This window comes from Heteronotia binoei, chromosome 7 (genome assembly GCF_032191835.1).
Source record: "Heteronotia binoei isolate CCM8104 ecotype False Entrance Well chromosome 7, APGP_CSIRO_Hbin_v1, whole genome shotgun sequence".
In the NCBI taxonomy this organism is placed as follows: Eukaryota; Metazoa; Chordata; class Lepidosauria; order Squamata; family Gekkonidae; genus Heteronotia; species Heteronotia binoei.
This window is the reverse complement of record NC_083229.1, coordinates 29,356,522-29,372,913: the sequence shown is the minus strand read 5'-3', so window position 1 is coordinate 29,372,913 and position 16,392 is coordinate 29,356,522. Positions and strand designations below refer to the sequence as shown.

At 43.3% G+C, this 16,392-nt stretch overlaps 1 long non-coding RNA gene across 2 annotated transcripts; it reads left to right on the top strand.

The window, feature by feature from the left end:
• Window positions 1-4,281: 4,281 nt before the first annotated feature.
• Window positions 4,282-15,854, top strand: LOC132574703 (uncharacterized). Of its 2 annotated transcripts, none has more exons than XR_009555637.1 (3): window positions 4,282-4,474; window positions 12,532-12,619; window positions 15,188-15,854. It is a non-coding gene; the product is annotated as an uncharacterized LOC132574703 (long non-coding RNA). The 2 variants fall into 2 exon arrangements; XR_009555636.1 differs by having other exon boundaries at window positions 4,295-4,474; window positions 15,315-15,854.
• The last annotated feature ends 538 nt before the right edge of the window (window positions 15,855-16,392 follow it).

The window sequence follows — 16,392 nt, the reverse complement described above, 5'->3', positions numbered from 1 at the left end:
GCATTTACTTTGCACTTGGGCCACATTGAACCGCATCTGCCACGTTGACGCCCACTCACCCAGCCTCAACAGATCCCTTTGGAGTTCCTCACAATCCTCTCTGGTTCTCACCACCCTGAACAATTTAGTGTCATCCGCAAACTTGGCCACTTCACTGCTCACTCCCCAACTCTAAATCATTTTATGAACAAGTTAAAGAGCATGGGAACCCAGGTACCGAGCCCCTGCGGCACCCCACTGCTTACCGTCCTCCACTGCGAAGACTGCCCATTTATACTCACTCTCTGCTTCCTATCACTCAGCCAGTTTTTGATCCACAAGAGGACCTGTCCTTTTACTCCATGATTCTCAAGCTTTCTAAGGAGCCTTTGATGAGGAACTTTATCAAAAGCTTTCTGGAAGTCAAGGTAAACAACATCTATCGGGTCTCCTTTGTCCACATGTTTGTTCACCCCCTCAAAGAAATGCAACAGGTTAGTGAGGCAAGATCTTCCCTTGCAGAACCCATGCTGAGTCTTCCTCAATAACCCGTGTTCATCAATGTGCTTACTCATTCTGTCCTTGATAATGGTTTCTACCAACTTTCCCGGTATTGAAGTCAGACTGACTGGCCTGTAATTTCCCGGATCTCCTCTGGAACCTTTTTTAAAGATGGGAGTGACATTTGCTACCTTCCAGTCCTCAGGAACGGAGGCAGATTTCAATGAAAGATTACAGATTTTTGTTAGAAGATCCACAAGTTCAACTTTGAGTTCCTTCAGAACTCTCGGATGTATGCCATCCAGGACCCGGTGACTTATTAGTTTTTAATTTGTCTATCAGTTGTAGGACCTCCTCATTTGTCACCTCAATCTGACTCAGGTCTTTCAACACCCCTTCCAAAATTAGTGGTTCTGGGGCGGGCAAAAAGTTCTCGTCTTCTACAGTGAAGACGGAGGCAAAAAATTCATTCAGCTTTTCAGCCATTTGTGTCTTAGCTCAGGAAAAATTGCCTCAGAGCAAGCTAATTTATGCAGTAGCTCACAACTTTAATGCCAGTAGCTCATGAAGTAAAAATTTTGCTCACAAGACTCCACAGCTTAGAGGGAGCAGCCATATCAAGAGAATGCAAAATGTCCTCTGGGAAAAATACAAATCTCTTGAAAGTTACAGTTATAGAACAAAGGGTATTTACTTATAATCAGTACAAATATAAATGTTATAAAGTCTACAACATATATAGTAACAATCTTTTTACAATGCATACACATTAGCAATCCAAGCATAATCCATTCAAAACTGTCCATTACAAATTGAGTTGTACGAAAGTCCTATAAGGAGTGTATGCATGTAGTAAGGATAGTAAGAATAAAGAAAATTTCCACATATATTGAAGTGTTCACCCCAATTAGACTTTGTGAAAGTAAGACAAGTTAAAGCCAAGGATCCAAGAGCCCAATGAACTATCAATGTAAGTTGTCTCAAAAACTCCCTTTCTCAAGAGTTTGTGATCCTTCACCAGATTAATTTATTGAGACAAGGTTATCAGATGGAGTGTTCCAGCCTTCATGAATCAACAGCAAAAACTGCATCAGAAGATTTACAGATTAACATATGCATGATGTTTTAAGGGCATGTCACAAATCTTGACTTGGACAGTAATGTCTTGGCTAACAGAAAATACCTGTAGAAATCACACTGACTAGGTAAGCATGTGTAGTTAGATAAAAGGATTTCACAGTGCAATGTTGTTCCAAGATGATGATGATGATGATGATATTGGATTTATATCCCACCCTATATTCTGAATCTCAGAATTTCAAAGCAATCACAATCTCCTTCACCTGCCCCACCCCCCACAACAGACACCCTGTAAGGTAGGTGGGGCTGAGAGAGATCTTACAGCAGTTGCCTTTTCAAGGACAACTATTGCCAGAACTATGGCTGACCCAAGGCCATTCCAGCAGTTGCAAGTGGAGGAGTGGAGAATCAAACCCGGTTCTTCCAGATAAGAATCCGTGCACTTAACCACTACACCTAACTGGCTCTCAATTGTAATGGATTGCGTTCAAGTTAACATTTTTTCATTGACCTCTAAATATTTGCTTTTGAACTAAATAGGTAGGTTAATGGTTTTATTAAATTTTGATTTAAGATGTGGCCATCTTTAGGCATTGGGTACTCTAATGCAGCCCCCATGTATTATAAGGTAGGAACTCCTGATTTAAACTATTGATATACCCACTTTTCTCCCAAACATCCTAGGACCTAAGGACTATGTTGTCCCAGTCTCAATTCACCTCCCTCCCAAGTTGCTGTTTTCTCATGGGAAGAAACATACAGAAACCATATTTATTATCTAGCAACCCATTGATCCCATGTGTGGGAGGATGGTCTATAAAGAAAATTCCACTGCATGCTTTAGTGGATTTCAGTTGGAGAGCCCAGTTGATTAGGGCTTCTATATGCTGTTGCCAACCTCTAAGTAGGGTTTTTAGATCTGGAATTATAACTAATCCCCAGAAGACAGAGATCACTGGAGAAAATGGCTGCTTTGGAGGGTAATAGGGTTGCCAAGTCCAATTCAAGAAATATCTGGGGACTTTGGGGGTGGAGCCAGGAGACATCGGGGCAGAGCCAGGAACAAGGGTGTGACAAGCATAATCGAACTCCAAGGGAGTTCTGGCCATCACATTTAAAGGAACCGCACACCTTTTTAAATGTCTTCCTTCCATAGGAAATAATGAAGGATATGGGCACCTTCTTTTGGGGCTCATAAAATTGGACCCCCTGGTCCAATCGTTTTGAAACTTGGGAGATACTTTGGGGAGAGTCACTAGATACTATACTGAAAATTTGGTGCCTCTACCTCAAAAAACAGCTCCCCCAGAGCCCCCAAAACCTCCAGATCAATTCCCCATTATACCCTATGAGAATCAATCTCCACATAGAGAATAATGCTCAGCAGACGTGAGAGGATGCAAGGACTACAAGTCCCAGCATGCACCTCACAAAGGGAGGCCAGACTGAAGCGAATAGCAGGCCGGCGGTGGGCGGGTCTTTGTGAGCCGGAGGAAGGGAGAAGCCTGAAGCCAAGCAGGGAAAGAGACACAACGCAGTTCCACCCCACCCCACCCCCCACCCCTGCTATCAGATTTTTAGGGAGCGGGGGATTAGGTTGCTAATCCAGGGGTCCCCCGGCAAGGGGGGGGGGTTGGGAAGCCTAGAGGGTAAGGTCCCTCCCCTCACCAAACTCCCCGCCTCCACCAAGCACTATGCTCAAAATCTCCAAAACTTACACAAGTCAGAGTTGGCAACCCCACTTCAAGATGAAATTCAGTAAGTTCTTTGAAATGCCTTGGAGCTGGTCTATGTGAAAGACCACCTTCTACCAAGCTGTGCAGGCTGCCAGTAAAAATCGTCTTATTTTCTTCTGCTATCTGTAAATGTCAGGTGGGTGGTGGTCACAGGCACTGCTTTTTCAGAGGTGGTTCTTCACCTTTGGAATGCCCTCCCCCTTGAGGCTCATACCCAGTACTGACTTCCCTGCGCCCTGGCCTTCAACGGTGGCAACAGCAAAAGAAGAAGTAGTAGTCTCAAGGTCTCAGAGTGGCTTACAATCTTCATCCCCATAACTGGGGCTTACAATCTTCATCCCCATCCCCATAACTGGGGCTTACAATCTTCATCCCCATAACTGGGGCTTACAATCTTCATCCCCATCCCCATCCCCATCCTTTCCCCATAACAGACATCCTGTGAGATAGGTGGGGCTGAGAGAGCTCTGAGAGAACTGATCTTGAGAGAACAACTCTGTAAGAACTGTGACTGACCCAGCTGTTGCATGTGGAGGAGTGAGGAATCCAACCCAGTTATCCAGATTAGAATCCACCACTCTTAACCACAACACCAAACTGGCTCTCTGAGGGGTTCTACTTATTGTTTATGTCTGCTTGTATCTAAAGTTCTCTTTTATGGATATGATTCAGGCTGCTGGATATTGATGACTTGTCTTAATACTGATAATTATTATGTTATTTTCATAACTTATTGTTTTGTTTTTTTCCTCTGTGAGCTATCTTGAACAGGTCTCTGAAGAGGTGGCATATAAGCATGTAGTGGGTTTACATGTGGAATACCACTGTACAGAGAGAAGATAATGAATCTTTACAAAAATCCTATGAATGCATTTTATTCGCCCTCTTTCCCCTTTATCCTAGGCTTCAGGTCTGCCCTGCTAATTTCCCGGCCAATTAGTGCATAGCTAGAGATAATGCTGAAGGCAGTAAACAGCCTGCCTGGGGGAAAACATTCCAAAGACAGGTGCTGGCACTTGCATGCAATTAGGCAGCAGCAACTTTTGAAAAGCTAGGCAACCTCTGATGTCTTTTGATTTCACCGGATGATGGGGAACTGCACAGATGCATGACCTACAATAAGCCCCATGGAGGGACAGCTCAAGAAGACTGTCAAGGATGGGGTTGCCTGCTCCAAGGTGGGGAGTTCTTGGGGATTTGGAAATAGGGTTGCCAGGTCTCAGTCTGGAATTTCCAGGAGCATTTGGGGGACACTTGTATGCTGGTGAACAATGTTAGTTCTGGTAAATGGAAATGACATCTTGACATAGGGCAAAGGCTGTCAGATTCACAAACACTCTGATTAAACCATAGTGTTTTTGGCAAATCTAAAGGTATCCCCCCCCCCCCCCCAGGTATTATACTGGTATATAATCTGCTCCCGTAGAGCAGAATGGGAGCTCCATGATTGGCTCCCAGAGCTGCCAATTGAGCTACGGACAACTTCTTTGGGTGTTTCTAGGGCTCTCCACAAGTCCACCTCCAGTGTTGATTGAATTGGCAGCAGGCCATCTGGAGAATGAGCCACAAAAATGAATCAACCTAACCTCCATGAGGAAAAGGCAGTTCGTTTTTGGATTCAAGAATTATGCAACCAAACAAACCATCATTTATATATCAATCCGAAACACAATCTAAATAATGCAAAAATGCATAAACTACAATAATCCATCTCATACAATTATCAATCAAATAATATATTTATACAGAACTTTTATGTACGCTTGATTCTCTCTTCTACTTAAGTATCTCTAGTCTATCTTTTCCATTTATCTTCATATCTGATATTTTTATTATAAACATATGCTCCTGGACTCTATCCTTTTTCATTTTCCATTTTAATCTATTCTTCATTTCTAGCTACATAATTGAGGAATACTTTCCTTTTTTCTTTTTTGAAATTCTGTCAGCTTCATGTGAAGGAGTGAAGAATCAAACCTGGTTCTCTATCACTCTTGACCGCTATACCATACTGGCTCTCCAGAATTTACAGGGAAGAGGAGAATCATCTCCCTTTCGTCTCTGTTTCCTGTTTCTGCTCTCACCCCTGCTACTTTATCTCCTCCTTCATTCTGGTACCACAGCCACTACTGACAACATTACTATTGCCAAAATATAGGGGGTGGGGAGGATTGTTCATTACAAAGCTTCAAAAATGCAAATGAAGAAGAATTGGGTTTATACCCCACCCTTCATCCAGAGTCTCAGAGCAGTTTACAATCTCCTTCCCTTCCTCTTCCCACCACAGACACCCTCCAATGTAGGTGGGACTGAGAGAGCTCTGAGACAATTGTGGCTGGACCAAGGTCACCTAGCTACTGCATGTGTGAAGTGGGAAATAGAACCCAGTTCTCCAGATTAGAGCCCGTCTCTATTAAACACTACACCAAACTGGCTCTCTTGGAGAAGATGAAAAGAACTTTAGCTAACCTTCATTCTAGAAGTAATGAAGAAGAGATTAAATTTATACTCTGCCCTTCACTCACTGCCTTACAAACTCCTTTCCTTTCCTCTCTCCACAACACCAAGTGAGGTAGGTGGGAGAGCTCTTCAATAATGTATAAACATAAGCAATTGTATCTTCTCAATTTAAATTTCTATTTTGGCATGTCAGTTTAGCCATGAGAACGATAGTCTCAATAATACAATCATTAATAGCTGGGGACCACAAAGGAGTTTTAGCAGACTGTTTAGCATTGTCTTGCAGCAGTTAACAAGTGCATTATCAGCTCATTATATCTGAGGCAGGTACACAATCTTTAACATAGTGCAATAAAGCAACCTCAGGATCAAATGGTAAATCATCTAAAATATACAAGAAGATTTGATGTCACGTTCTGGTTTAGAACAACTCCAGAGAAAATGTAGTAAATGTTCAGAGTTGAGTTTCATTACCAACATAAGCCCAAACTCTATTTTTTAAATAAATAAATTAATAAATGCCATAGTCTATGCGGTTGCTAGGTGAGGTCATAAGGGCTACTGTGATGTCATAAGAGAAGGAGGAAATGGAGTGGGGGGAGGCAGCCACAATATGGATTTCATCATTTCAACTTGCTTGTGAAGGATATATTTTTCAAAAGTTCCCCGTGACTGGGAGCACAGCCTGGCTCACCATCTAAAATCTAATGGTAAGAGGAGGAGCTGCCAAAGCTCAGTAGCTTCTGAGCATGGATGAAAAAAATTCAGTTACATACCGGGTTCGCTACAAAGTGCTGGTTATTACCTTTAAAGCCCTATATGGTTGAGGACCTGCCTACCTGAGGGACCGTCTCTCCCCATACGAGCCCCAGAGAGCACTGAGGTCAGCAGGGAAGAACAAGCTGGCTATCCCCGGGCCAAAGGAGGTGAAACTGCAGAACACCCGCACACGGGCCTTCTCTATTGCAGCTCCATACCTAGGGAACCAGCTCCCGGAAGAGGTGCGGGCCCTGCGGAGCCTCGACCAATTCCGCAGGGCCTGCAAGACCACCCTTTTCAGGATGGCCTTTGCGGACTGCTGATTGAAGGACTGATGGATTGATGAGTTCATCTAAGTGACTCTCGCCTAAGTGACTCTCGCCATCATGCTAACCGCCAGAATAGCACCAGAAATGTCTATTGTATTGCCAATTTATGTTAATTGTAAATTAGAATGGTTTTTAAGACTAATGTTGATTTTAAAGTTTTGTATAAATTACTGTATGGACATGTTGTTAGCCACCCTGAGCCTGCCTCGGCGGGGAGGGCGGGATATAAATAAAAATTTATTATTATTATTATTATTATGGAAAATTAGATAAATCCATTGAGAGGATAGGTGCTAGGGTTGTCAATCCCCAGTTGAGGGCAGGGGATCTTCTGGTTTGGAGCCCCCCCCCTTCAGGGTTATCAGAAGGGGGGGGGGGTTGAATGTCTGCTGAGCTCTCCATTATTGCCCTATGGAGACTGACTCCCATAGGGTATAATGGATAATTGATCTGTGGGTATCTGGGCTTGGGGGGGGGCTGTTTTTTGAGGTGGAGGCACCTCGAATTTTCAACATACAATCTGGTTCCTCTCCTCAACCCCCCCGCAGCCCAAATTTCAGAAAGATTGGACCAAGGGGTCCAATTCTATGAGCCCTCCCCCCCCCAAAAGGTGCCCCATCGCCCATTATTTCCAGTGCAGGGAAGACATTTAAAAGGAGTGCAGTCTTTTTAAAATGCAATGGCCAGAATTCCCTTTGGAGTTCAATCATGCTTGTCACACCCTTACTCCTGGTTCACCCCCAAAGTCTCCACATTTTAAAATTTATTTTATCAGATTTATATCCCGCCCTCCCCTAATGCATGTTTTCTGAGTTGGACCTGGAAACCCTAATAGGTCCAGAAGTGGCTACTAGCCATGGAGACCAAAGGGAAATTCAATGATCACAGCCAGTAAAACTCTGAATACCAGTGCTAGGAGGCAAAAATATGGGAAGGCCTTGGCCTCTATGCTCTGTTGTTGGACCTTCAGAGGAACTGCTTGGTTACTTCATGAGGCAGCATTCTGGATTAGATTGACCACTGGTTTAATCCAGCAGGCTCCTCTTATGTTCTGGTGCTCATGCAGTAGTTAGCAGCACTGGTGGTAGGAAATAATGTAAGCAATAGACAGGTACATCCTAGAATGTCACACTCAAAACTCCTCTGGAGCTGAACAGTGCAAGGGAAGATCAATAGAGTTGGTCAGCAAAGCACATCCATAATCACTGCTAGGTTCCAAGAAATCGTAGGGTTTTCTGAAACACAGCTGGATATTTCTGACAATCTATTGCTAGCCAGGATTTTCAATAAAAGAGCACGCAGGGCTTGATTTATTCTATTGCAGCTGCCTGTAGAAAGTTTTCCATAGGATAGAACAAGCTGGTATACCAAGCCTGTCCATTTAGAATGCTACCTACTTTGAGTAGAAGCAACTCTCCAGGCTCTCAGGTGCCTTCTTATCATCAGAATCTGCTTTAAAAAACAAACAAACCTGGAAATGCAATAGGTTGGACCAGGGATGTTCTACATGCTACAAATGTGCTCCACTGCAGCCCTTTCCATTGTAAGAAGGTCATATTCTTTGAGTGAATGGCTAGAACAGGTGTGGTCAAACTTGCTTAGTGTAAGAGCCACATAAAATAAATGTTAGATCAGGGGTGTCAAATGTCCATCCCATGAGCCAGAACTGGCCTGCCCAGGGCTTTAATCAGGCCTGTGAGGCTCTTTTTTCACTCTCCCCCCTCCTGTCCTCACCCGTTGAAGCTCTGAGGCTGCCAAAACTCCATCTTTCTTGTCTTTGCAGGCCTGAGAACTGGTACCTAGGGAGAAGCTTGCAATGCCCAGCCATTTCATGTTTTCCTAGGCCCAGAGCATTTTATATTTTGGCTTATATTTTTAGTTTCTGCTGTGATCCTTGTGGTTTTTCTTGATGTTTTATTTTTAAAATTGCATTTCCAAATCCCACTATTCACCCACCTTTCCATTTTAAACACAACATCACAAGAGTTTTAAGCATGTTCGTATTTTAGGTAAAAATAATATTTTTAATTGTGTTCATCTGTGTCCTTTATAAAGTTTATATCTCCATTACCAGGCATCACATTTTGTGATACGCATGGCCAGGCTCCACGAAGTCCCATTTTATGTCAGATCTGGCCCTCATAACAAATGAGTTTGACACCTCTGTGTTAAATGTCTGAGAGCTGCAAGACATGAACGTCAGATGTTTGAGGGAGGGAGGAATGAAGGAAGGAAAATAGATAGGGAAGGGAGGGGAAAGAAAGCAACTTTTAATGCAGTCTCCAAGCTGCCAGCTGGCCACACCACCTGATGTAACCAATCCTCCAAGAGCTTAGAGGGCTCTGAGTACAGGGTCCACTGTAAGCTCCAGGAGGACTGGCTACATCAGGGAGGCGTGGCCTAATATGCAGAGGAGCTCCTGCTAGAAAAAGAGCCCTGCTGCCCATATTCCTATGCAGCCCTCTACTCAATTAAGGAATGAAATAGTGATATGAGTGATGTGTCCAGGGTTCCTGTTTCCTATAATACACAAAAATCTTATTGTGGAGCAGGGTGTGAATAGAGCCTTCCTCAGGTTGCCAATTCTACCTTGGAAATGCCTGGATATTTGCAGGAAGTACTTAGAGAAGGTGGTGTTTGGGAAGGAGGGGGATAAAGCCCCACCTTCTCATGCTGCCATTTTCCCCAAGGAAATTGATCCCATCCCCACGTGGGGGCAGGGGATCCCCCAGTTTGGAGGCCCTCCCCCCACTTCAAGGTCATCAGAAAGCAAGGGGGAGAGGGAAATGTTTGCTGGACACTCCATTATTCCCTATGGAGACCAGTTCCCAAAGGGTATAATGGAGAATTGATACATGAATATCTGGGGCTCTGGGATGGTGGGTTTTTTGAGTTAGAGGTACCAACGTTTTAGCATAGCATCCAGTGCCTCTCCTCAAAACTCCCTCCAAGTTCCAAAAAGATTGGACCAGGGGGTCCAATTCTATGAGCCCCAAAAAAGGTGTCCCATCCTTCGTTATTTCCAATGGAGGGAAGCCATGTATACGGTGTGCAGTCCCTTTAAATGTGATGGCCAGAGCTTCCTTTGGAGTTCAGTTATGCTTGTCACAACCTTGCTCCTGGCTCCACCCCCGAAGTCCCCAGATATTTCTTGAATTGGACTTGGCAACCAGGCCTGGATTAACAATTTGGCAAAATAGGCACTGGCCTATGGGCCCTCATGCCTTTAGGGGCCCTGGGCCAGCTTTTCCCCTGGTTTTCCCCCTGCTTGCAGCACTCCCAGCCTGCATGGGCAGCCAGCAACTGAGCTGCTCTTTGCTCAGCTTGCCTGATGCGGCTGCTGCTGGAGTTGTCGCCAAGTTTGCTTCTCTCTGCCTCTCCCCTGCAGCTTTGTTAAAGGAGCTTTTGATTAGGTGCCTGCAGACTGCAGCAGGGGCCATGAGTGGTGGGGCAGGTGCTCCAACTCGGAAATAAATTGCAAGGGGTCTCTGAGATTTCAACTGCCTAGGGGCCTCCATAGGGTTTAATCCAGCACTGTTGGTGTTGGAACTCAGTCCTAAAATGGCTGACTGACTCCATCTTAGGTAATAGTAATGTTGTTTCTGCATGTCATGCTGAGTCATGCTGCATCATGGTCCAGCTGTTACCTGTTACTGAGGTAAGGTGGAATGACCTCACCCGTAATTAGGCTTTGTGCTGACTCACAGAGCTGATGCAACCTTGCATGAGTGATATGTGTATTTAAGGAAGCTCAGTGAGCTTGCTCAGTCTGCCTGTAAGGATTGTGGGTACTGTGAGACTCACTGTCTGGGTGGCAGCGAACACTGCTGGTGTTGGATCCTATGCTACTGTGCTTGGATCGTGCTGTGTATACTTACTGCTGTATACTGTTATCTACTGAAGTGTGTACTGATTACTGTGTATGACCTTGGCCTGGCAACGACTCTGAATATTGGATACTATCCTGGTAAATATATCTACCATTGAATACAGTTGTTTCTCTTGTCTATTAATTCCTGTGTTTTGCCTGTCCCTCTCCTTCAGCTCTTCTGCTGCGTGCAAAATCTCTAACAGTTGGTAACCCTACCCTGTAATCTGGAGTATAGCTGTACTTCTGGATGAGCTCTAGGCTCCTTCTGGAAGTTGGCGACCTTAAGTCTTCCTGTCTGAATGGTGCTGGCTGTCAAGGTAGATTGGATCAAACACTTTTATTTTCAGTTTGGTCTCTTTTATTTTGACATTCAGTATTAATCTGTAGGTATTTTCTCCCAAAAGTGGATACAATTAAAAAGAAAACACAAGGACAAAGAGAGGCATTCTTCTTAGAGTAAGCATTTTCATTAGCATTCTTTGATTTCCTCTTTTGTTTTTAATTGATTTTATTTCCTTACAAATGGAGCAAATTATTGCTTCCAAAGGCAGTATCTCAAAAATCTCCTTTGAAGACGCAGGCTGTTGGAAGCCTAAGAAATAGGACACCTTTCATTTGCTGACACATTTGTTTGCTGGGGCACTCCTTGGCTCAGCCTCCTCCAAGCGATTGAGCCTGCAGTAGCTTTGCTAAGTAATTCCTTCAACTTTACGCAGAGTGCCATCTAATGGCTTCCTTGTCTCAAATGAAACCAATCTCCCTGTGCTAAAATGATAAAGATTACATTTTAAGGTGCAAATTGAAAGCAAGTCTGTGCAGCAAACAACGCAAGAAGGGAGGAACTGAAAGAATCTGGAGGGTGTATTTGTGTTTAGCCACACAATCCAAGGCCCCCGTATGAATCAGCCAACAGCGTGTTCCCTGTAGAGGCAATAGCAGCATGAGAAATGTTATATCCCAGTGGGTCAGTGCCAAGGTTCCAATCTTCAGGTGGGATCTGGAGACCTCCTGGGATTATAACTGATCTCCAGGCTACAGAGATCAGTTCCCCTGGGGAAAAAGTAGCTGCTTTGAAGAGTAGACTTTTATGGTATTATACTTTGCTGAACTTTCTCTCCTAAGGCTGCCAGCCTCCAGGTGGTAGCTGGAGATCTCTGCTATTACAACTGATCTCCAAGCAACAGAGATCAGTTTACCTGGATGAAACGGCTGTTTAGGAAGGTGGACTCTATGGCATTATACCCCACTGAAGTCCCTCCCCTTCTCAAGGCTCCATCCCCAAAATCTCCAGGTATTTCCCAACCTGGAGCTGGCAATCCAATCTCCTCAGACTTCACCCTCCCTAGGCTTCACCTCCAAAATCTTCGAAATTTCCCAAGCTGGAATCCCTAGTTGGGACCTAAAAGGATTAAGGCCTCTTTCGCTTGTGGATTTCAGGGCCAGAAAGGAGGTGGTGAGAATGAGTGAGCTGGCAGAGGAAGTTCTGGGACGCTTAATGGCAAATCTGAGTTTGCCTTTGTTCAGAATGTGAAATGGCTATACAAACACACCCTTGAATGAAACTAAAATATAAATTTGTTCAGTATTAGCTGACTTGAAATTCTTGCCTTCTGTGCTGGAGGGGGTAGTACGAAGTTGCTTGATGAATGCATCCTGGAAAAGTAAAATACATTTAGAAGTTGTTTTCACTTCAAGAAGTTGAGGAACCACTGGTTGAAAACCAATTCTTCCTGGAAAGAAAATTTACCCATTGTTTTTAGATTTCTTCTCCCAAGATCTCAGAGTAGCTAATATCAGTTTTAATTTCCACATATAGAAATGGACTCATAGCTGTTAACCTTAGAGATACGAGAATGGGAGAAGACCATACATGTGGTTCCTAAACCAACCTTCCATGCATTAAGGTGAGCATCTGCATAGAACCTTCACATGTACCACATGTGCAGTGAGTGGCAACCTAAGGCACCTGACTACATTGAGAGAGTTTCCACAGGAGGCTCTACGCAGATGTTCAGGCAAGGTGTACAAATATTTCCTTCATTTCTTTTTGTTTCAGCATGTTGTTATAAGCATTTTTGTTTCACCCATTTTCATTGCAGATGTTCCTGGTGCATTTGTATCATTGCATATTATGTCATTTTTGCACCTTTTATTTTTGTTTTTATTATTATTATCCCACATTTATAGTATTTCATAACATGCAATGGATGGGGAAAGGAGAGTTAAAATTGCACTAAATTGCATAAAATAAAGACCTATATTGGGACGTTCTGATTTAGGCTATGAAGTTCAGTCATAGACGAAGGGGCTTAGTCAGAGTTATTCTGCATAGGATCGTGTTGCTCTCCACGCAAACAATAAGCTCAGCCAGACGGCTAAATGCACAATTCCATGCCATGTGTTCAGATCACATGTGTACATGGCACATGCATATTACCTGGTAGAGGTAAATAGGAAGGAACATGGAGGGAAATTAGAATTTTATTTCAGTTTTTTGACCAGCCTTCCCTGCAAAACCAGGCTCTGACAAAACCCCAGCAAAAATATTTTTAAATACATGTCTCAAAATAAGTATATTCATGTGGAATGGTTAGTTTCTCTCAGCGATGGAGAGTCAGCAGAGAGGCTCATTATATTGGATTTACTTGCAATGCCATAATGGACAACACTCATGAGATTTCAATGGATTCAGGCTTAAATAAGAAACAAACAACACAATACAGCCAATGAGAAAGTGGTGTGGGGATATGCATTCAGAAAGCAAGTACCATACTTACACAAAAGGAAGATAAACCTGAATGTATGACAAGTCTGGCCTCCAAAAGTATGACCATATATAATCTGTAACTTCTATGTGAATGTAAGACTACTCCCTCTTTTTCTAGGTGTTTAGAGGTAGAAATAGTGATAAGCAATGCGCTTTGGATTGGTTTAAATGATTCCTAATAGGCCAGACATGGGAGATTGCTGTATGAGACCAGTTGTCATCAGATTGGGACTTGTCTTGTGGGCTTCTGTGCTATTCAATCTCTATGTAAAGCCCTTAGGAGAAATCCTTTGTGGTTCTGAAGTAACCTGCCATCAATATGCTGATGACAGCCATCTCTACTAGGAATGGGCATGAACTGGAAAAATGTGCATCATGTTGGTTCGTGGATGAGCCATGAACTAAATCAAGCCAGGAAGTTTGTTCGCAAACTGAACTGGTTCAGGATGCGTGGCCCCACAAACTTTGTCAAAAGGGACCACAGTCCTTTTAAATAGGGTTTGCAGAAAGCCCCCAAAACAGCAGAGTGGCAGGAAGCTGCTCAGCTGTTTATTTGGGCTTTCTTGCGCAATCCCTTTAAAGTTTATTGGAAAGATTGACAACTGCCCATTCACATGCATTCTCAGTGGTGTCTCTTACCTCGTGGAACAGTCTGTCTGAGGAGCTGCCACACTTCTATCAATCTGCAAAATGCACAAGGGGATTTTTTAATAAAATGTTTAGAGCAGGGTGTCAAACACGTGGCCTGGGGGCCAAATCTGGCCCTCAGAGGGTTCCTATCAGACCCCCAAGCAACTGGTTGTCATCTGCTTTCTTTTCCCTCTCTTGCTTCCTTTTGCATCACAGCTTGTTTTGCCAGGTTTGCTCAATTGCACAAGAGCCTCAGAGCAAAACCTCTATTTTCTCCATTGGTTGAGGCTCCTCCTTTGGAGAGGAAGGGGGGAAGGCAGAGCTTGTTTTTCCAGGTTCTCTCAATTGCACAACAGAGCTACTGAGCCAAGCCCTTCTATTGGCTGAGGCTTCTCCCCCATCCCCTGGGGAAGGAAAGAAAGAGCCACAGCTTCCTTTGCCCAGTTCCCTGGATCCCATGGGAGAAATACAAAGAAAGCACCTTTAAGACCAACAAGTGCTAACATTTTAAGCATGTTTTAAGGGGTTTTTTTTAAAAAAAAAAAATATTTAATTGTGTTCATGTTCTTTATAAAGTTCATATCTCTGCTACCTAATCTTAAATAAGGTAAATGCATGGCCTGGCCCCACATAGCCCGGCCCAACCCAACATGGCCCGGCCCAACAAAGTCATTTTTGTCAGATCTGGCCATCATAACAAATGAGTTTGACACCCCTGGTTTAGAACTATAGTAAAACAGAACACTTCAATAGGGTGACTTTATAATGGAACAGGATTGTAGAGAATTGCAGCCAGGGCTTTTTTTGAGCAGGAACGCACAGGAACACAGATCTGGCTGGCTTGGCATCAGGGGGTGTGACATATTATGCAAATGAATTCCTGCTGGGATTTTTCTACTAAAAAGCCCTGTGTGAAACAATGGTGACATCAGGGGGTATGGCCTAATATGCAAATGAGTTCATGCTGGATTTCTTTTACAAAAAAGCTCTGATTGCAACAATTTTTGTAGGTATCAAATTATTTCTACTTCATTGTCTTCTACTGTTGTAATTCCACTTTCTGCATTATTTATAGGATAGAGAAGAAGAAGAAGAAGCAGCAGGGGAAGAAGGAGAAGAGTTGTTTTTATATCCTGCTTTTCTCTATGTTAATGAGTCTCAAAGTGGTTTATAATCTCCTTCTCTTCCTCTCCCCACCACAGAAACCTTGTGCAGTAGGTGGAGCTGAAACAGTTCTGAGACAACTGAAACTAGCCCAGGATCACCCAACAGGCTTCATGTGGCGGAATGCCGCTCTTAACCACTGCACTGCACTGGTACACCTTCCTTGCCTTAGTTTGTTCATGTTGTTTTCCAATTCTGTAATCCTAGTCCTATCGCATTGTTCACTGAACATATTACGGTGCCTGCATTATTTGATATTCTGTGATCTGTTTGGAAGCTCAGCAAACAAAACCACTCCGGGCTATGCACCAAGTAAATGAATGAATGAATAATCTCTGTGACTTTCTTCCAAATTCCCCTCCATGGGGGGGGGGGGGGACTGGAAATGTGTTGGGCCTTTAATTGCATGTAAAAGGAGAATTCTTTCACTGATCTATCTGAAATTTGGTTGGCAAAATTCCATCAATTGTGGATATGGGCTACAAAAATTTCATTCTGACTGTTAGCAATATAAAACAACACTTGGAATATGCTTCCCATTGCAATCAATGGCAACAGAATAAAATAAAGAATATGAATCTGGGAGCTTCCATTCATTTACAAGAAGGATTAAGGGAGTTCTGCTGATAGCTTTTAATATTTAAGAGGTAATCAGAACACAGCAGGACATCAATTGTTCATGCTGCCTACGAAGAATCAATGAATGTTTCTGCATGCATCGGGACAGAATGTATTTGGTAGTATTAAAAAGTGAGTTTAAAGATATATCCTCCCATATCTAGAAGCTGATTTATATTCTCACCTAAAAGAGGCTTTCTTTGACTTATGAAGCTGCTCTAATGCATAGGCTTTTAGAAATACACAGCTTTATCATTAATTGTACTTAAGGACTGACAAAAATTGGTGAAGTGTAACCTTTGAAAAAAGGTGTAAAATGAATCCCAGTCGATAGAATCAGATCGGGCAACAGTCTAGGCACCAGATTCTGTTTTCTTGTTAAGGCTTCCATCGGTTAAAATTTATAAGCACTGTCTGTTAACAGGAGCCATCAAACTTTACCAAAGGTGACCCTTCCCTAGCAATGGAAAACTTTGTGTACCTTCCCAGGAGTATAAG